This window comes from Melospiza georgiana, chromosome 4, assembly GCF_028018845.1.
Source record: "Melospiza georgiana isolate bMelGeo1 chromosome 4, bMelGeo1.pri, whole genome shotgun sequence".
Lineage (NCBI taxonomy): Eukaryota > Metazoa > Chordata > Aves > Passeriformes > Passerellidae > Melospiza > Melospiza georgiana.
Window position 1 is genome coordinate 46,711,666 of NC_080433.1, and position 5,761 is coordinate 46,717,426.

A 5,761-nucleotide genomic window follows, 5' to 3' on the forward strand; every position below is an offset into this window, starting at 1 on the left:
GGGAGGGGGCAGGCGGAGCGTGGCGTCACTTCCGCGGCGGCGCAGCGGGGCTTCCGCCGCCGGCGGGCAGCGGGCAGCGGGCCGCTCCTCCCGCCCCGCCCCGCCCCGCCCCGCCCGCCGGAGCCGCCTCACGCCTCGGCCCGGCCCAGCCCGGCCCTGCTCTGCTCTGTGCCGTGCCCTGCTCTGTGCCGTGCCCTGCTCTGTGCCGTGCCGTGCCGTGCCGCGCCGCGCTTTGCGGTCCGTGCCGGCGCTGCGGAGCACAGGCTCCTGTGCCGCGCACAGTCCCAGCGCGCTGGGTGCTCAGCAGCCAAGGAGCGAAATTAGCGGCTGTAACATGAGCACCGCGCTGCGCCTTCAAAGAGGGCAGCGCTGGGCTCCGGAGCGCAGTAAAATGAGCGGAAAGAACGCAGAACAGGCGCACCCCGAACTGCATTTAGCCAGGGCTGTACTGTGCCGCTGCAGAGCTCTCTTTTTAGCATCACAAAGTGAAGATAATTAGTGTTAAATCAAGCGGTGTTCTTTTTTCGGTGTTAGGTTTTTTGTTTGTTTGTTTTTGTTGTGCATTCAGAGCTGTTAGGGTTCCAAGACAGTTTCAAATTAATTTTGAATGAATGCTCTGTTACCCAGATCGATGTTCAAGCTCCAGGTGATTTTTAGAAACAACATCTCCTGGTATATGAAGCGCAGTGCACATAATGCTCTACATAATCGGTTATGTTCTGCTTTGTACATTATGTTCCACATCCAAAAATAAACCTGCTTTTTATACTTTATCACAAGCTGACTATAAGAAGCCTGTGCTTCTCAGACTGAATCAAAATAATGTTAAAACATCATTTTAATGAATAAAAGTGTTATTTTTAGTATGACTCAACTTTCTTGTTTCATGACTGTAAATGCTTCACAGTGTGTGGATCAGCATCCAAAGTGTACTGGCTTCATCTTGGGTCCTGGGCCTGTGTGCAGATCATCTCTGTCTATCTTGCAATCCCACACTGCTGTGCCCATGGAAAAGAAATATGAACAGACCAAAAATAGCTCAAAAATTAGAGATCCAAAACAAAGGATGTATTGTGGAGCACACCTGCTGACAGTCTAGATATATTTCAGGTATGGAGATGCTTGGGTTGTTCCTGGTGTTCTTATCCAACTCATGACATGATGAATTTATCAACTGCAGATCTTGTGTCATTCCTGCTGTAAATTCCAGAAGACAGAAATACTATATTTAAGGGTTTTTTATTGGAGTTTCTAGGTTAAACAAACTAGCAGGTTGTGAGCTCTTTGGTAAAGTTCATTGTCACCTGAAAAAAAATATTTTAGAGGTGGTAGTTAGGAACAAAAAGACAAGACATATTTATTGAACTTCTACTGTTAGTTGCAGTTATGATTGATACTACTACATTTGATCACAGGTTAGAAGTACATCTTCACATCTATGAATGCACAAGTTGCTGGTGAATGAAATGATTGATTGGTTTTGCAAGGAGAATCCACTCTTGTGGATTTCTCACAGTCCATGCAGATACTGTTAAAGTATTGAGATCTGATTGGGTTCACATACTTGCCTAGTGGTGAATTGATTTAGTGACTAGTCTTCTAGAGAATAAAGTGAAGCACTGTGACAGTTACCACTTCTGGACATGCTAAATAAAGTTGCTGAAATCAAGAAGTGCCTTGCTGTCCTAATGATTAGATTAAAAAATAACAGCAGATAGTAGGTCATATGCAATGGAATGTTTTGGAATGTTTTGTATGCTCCTGAGTATTACCCATAGATAGTTTGAATGGGCAAGGAAATGAAATGTGAATGAAAAAGTCATCATCATCACCTCAGAACCACCTCAAGGATTACCACTGGCATTTGAATGATCCCATCTGGGGCCTTTGAAGAGGCAGAAGACATCAGAAACTGCTGTGCTCGTTGTGATAATGAAGGATGATCAGTGAAGCCCATGGACCCCCGTATGCTGTTTCATCCTCAGGGAGCTCATCCATTTTAGAGCCTTCTTAAATAGTTTGACTTGCTAGATTTATTGTCCACAGTCATTTACAGAGTATATTTTGATAATTTTTATTCTTGTATGTGTATTACTGAGCAAATCCTGTAGGCAGTGTAGGAGACTAAATATTATGCAAGCTGTTCTATTTATTTTCTGTTGTGTTTTCATTCTTTCCATGAGTAGACTTACTAAATATGTCTTCCTGTTTCTTGTGGTCATCAATAGCTTCTTTGTGAATTACTGTGCCTCAAGGGAGCAACTTCAGAGTTGATCTACTCCAGTGAAAATATTAATGCTTTATGTATTGTACACATTTAAATTATTTAGACAAAATATTGCTGTCCTTCACCCCGTAAAATTCAGGAGGCTGAGGTGAAGCGTGGCTGGAAACAGAAATGTGATCATGAGAGAAAGAATTTTTCGCAGTACAGCATGGTCTTGGAGAAGTGTCCTCATAAGTTTTGTTGGGGGCAGCAGGAGCCCCCATGAAGTACTCATTAAGTAATTGCACACCTTCCAAAGCCTCAGCCCACCACGGGAACAAATGGCAGCAGATGAACTGGTGTCTTCCTTCAGTTCTTCTTTCACACCGTGGGATGTTCTGTCACTTGATGGTGACAGCTGGAGCTCCCTTAATAGCAAAAGAAGGGGGAAAAGGGACTGTAACAGTTCTACATAAGAAAATAGCCTACATGTCCCTCTTTCTCGTGGATACACGAAGGTCTATTTATTTGTATATTGTTCCTTTGGTCTCTTGTGCTGTTAATGATGCAAATTCAGATATAATCCTCATTTTGAACATAAAAGCGGCAGCTGGTTCTCTGAGGACCTTGTGACACGCATCTTGTTAGCTAAGAGAACTCTCCATACCTTCCTCTTCAAAGCATTTCAGACCATTTTCTATTAGGATGTTCTTGTTGCAAGACCAAGGGGAGGAGAGCTATTTTCCCAGCCTTTTTGTTGTATGCGATTATCTCAAAAATATTTAAATGTATTACTTTAGCTAAGAGTGGCAGAACCAGTTTCAATATAACAGTGCTTTTTAAACATTAACCTATTTTTGGCAATATCAACATGGCAAAAATATATATTTATATTTTGAAAAATAAGTTTATGTAGAATTCACCTAAGGAATCAAGACTGAGAATGGTGCAGGAACTTTCAAATGGCCTTTCATTTCAATATCACCATAAACTGTTCATGCAGTAATGTTATAGGCAACAAAGTGAAAATCTAAGTTATTTAAAAGGGCTGTGTTAATCAGGATAGTACTCAAAATCGGTGGAGACCTCAGCTTAGTTGAGAAATGTAATGTATGTTTTGTTATATAAACTTATGTCCTAGCTATGTCAGTCGAACTGCAATGAATGTGTTTTGTTTCTTTACTTGTAGTCCTGAAAGCTTTGATCTTTCCAAATCCTCTTGGAGGTACTCTACAGGCCCTTTTATTGTTTTTCTCACAGTAAAATATCCAAATGGTGATGTCTGTACACTCTAAGCTATAAGAAATTGGGTTTTTTCCACTGAAATGCTTTCATATATAAAATTCCACAGACAGAAAGTGGGAAAAATTGTTATATTCTAAATGAGATGGCAAATAGGCACCAATCTGCATATTTGCTTTCAGAGGCCAAAATTTCAGGTTTTGTTAACTCTTGTGTAACTGCAGGCTGACATGAAAAGAGACAATTGTGTTCCCAGCAAAGGTAGCAACAGGCTGTGCTGGGAAAGAGGGAATATTACCTCATCTTTTGGTTGCAGCTCACAGTTAGATTGGATTAAGTGTAATATAAAACTGCATCCAAAGGGCATCTACAAGAACTCCTACTGACAGAGCTATTGTAGGAAAATAGCTGGCATTATTCATTGCTTGCTCAGAGTTGTCTTTTTATAGGTATTCAATTGTTTTGGGATCATACATGTGAGCATTGTGCTCCATCTTTTTTCCCCTCTGTAAGTGTCTGTCAGCCTGCTGATTCTCTTGGTTCAACTGTTCACTCCCTGGTTCAGAGCCAGCTTGAAAATTATTGTTAATCAGGATATGATTTGCAAATGGTATGCATATTCTAAGCCTCAAGGCAGAAAAGTTTATTAGAGAAGGTAAGTATAGTGCAAAAGGTGATAATAAATTCAATTGCCTCATTTGAATCCACTTTCATATGAGCTGCTAATCAGAGGGCTCAGTTACCTCCAGAAAAGGTATGAAATTGAATTTCCAGCTTAATATCACATCCTATTTTTTGAGAGCTTCACATTCCCTTGTTTAAAAACCTGTCTCTAAAATTTCATTTCTACCCTTAAGATTGTCACTAATCTATTTTTCCCTTCTGCACTTCAGCTCCTCTTCTAAATTGCTTGAAACCTCCTAAACTTGTTAATGGCATTAAACACATCTTTCTTTCTCTGAATTGGCTGTATGCGTATACAAATAAAGGAACAGCACCACGAAGACCACTTTAGGATGTTCTTTGATATTTCAAAGAATTTAAGCTCAAGGATAACTTTGTTACATAGTTTCTGTTTACTTCTGATACCAGGAGTCACTCTGAATTCGGATAAAATCTTCACCGTTCACTCATGCATTGTGCATGTCTTAGTGCTTTGAGCACAGGCTGGCACAAGTCTGTTCTCCGGGCTTCCTCTTTGTCAAGCTGAGCTATTTAGAGATAGAGTTTCAGAGAAGAGAACCTTACTCCATAATATTCAGGTTTCGTCTTTTTTAAACTTGAACGCTTCCAGATTTCAGGAGGGGTAGTATCTGTCATTACTGTGTTACAAATAAGCAGAATGAGTCTGGAACTGGAATTATTCAAAGGGCAGGCCAACATTGTCACTCTGGCCCTGATCCACGTCCCTGCAGCTCTGCTGAGCCATGCTCACATGAGCACTTGGCAAGGGTGACAGAGGACGTGCCCCTGCCTGTGCCCTCTGCGAGCTCCTGCTGCAGGGACAGGATAGCAGGTCCCAGCCCCTATGCCACTGCTGGATTGCACCAGAAAAGCTGCGTGTCTCATTTCTGGCACCAAGATTTTGAGAGAGGCGGTCCCATTTGTGCCGCTGACATTTCCAGGAGTGGCTGTGCTGGGGTGGGGCAGGGAGGTGCCGTGGGGTGGGCTGTGCCGGGTACCTTTGCAGAAGCGCTACAAGGAACAGGGATCACTCTCATCTGCAGATTTCATAGGGACCATCCTGCCTGCAGAGGCAGCAGAGAGGAACAGAGGGTCGGGTTTTCCTTCCAACAATCTCTAAGAGTGCCAGGAACATGAGGCTGCACAGGTAGCAAGGGGTTTGGTCCTGAGGATACTGCAGAATAAATAACCATTGTAAGTCCCATGGCAGCTTCTTTCTGCTCTACAAATCAGGGACTCACTCCAGAGGAGGAGCCATCACCATAAAACAATTGTGTGTGCGTTGATTGCAGTTGTTACAGAACAGAAGTTTAGATTTAAACACCACAAAGGGAAGCAAAAAAGCAGAATATTAATTGATGAAAGCCATGTGCACTGTTGGGCTGATACCACCAGGCTTACTGTCAGAATACTTGGGTGTCACAGCAAAGTTATGGTTTCCCAGGCCATTCTCAAGGACTCCTTCAGCATTTTTTTCATGGATCTGAATAGAATATCCTTTTGCCATTAACAGCTTAGTGGCAGAAAAGTATTCCTTATTCTCAACAAGGTTAGTTCTTTAGGAATTTTAAGAGTGCCTTTGGAATAAAAAATTTGCATATGTAATAATTAACTTCTGGCATAGAAGGT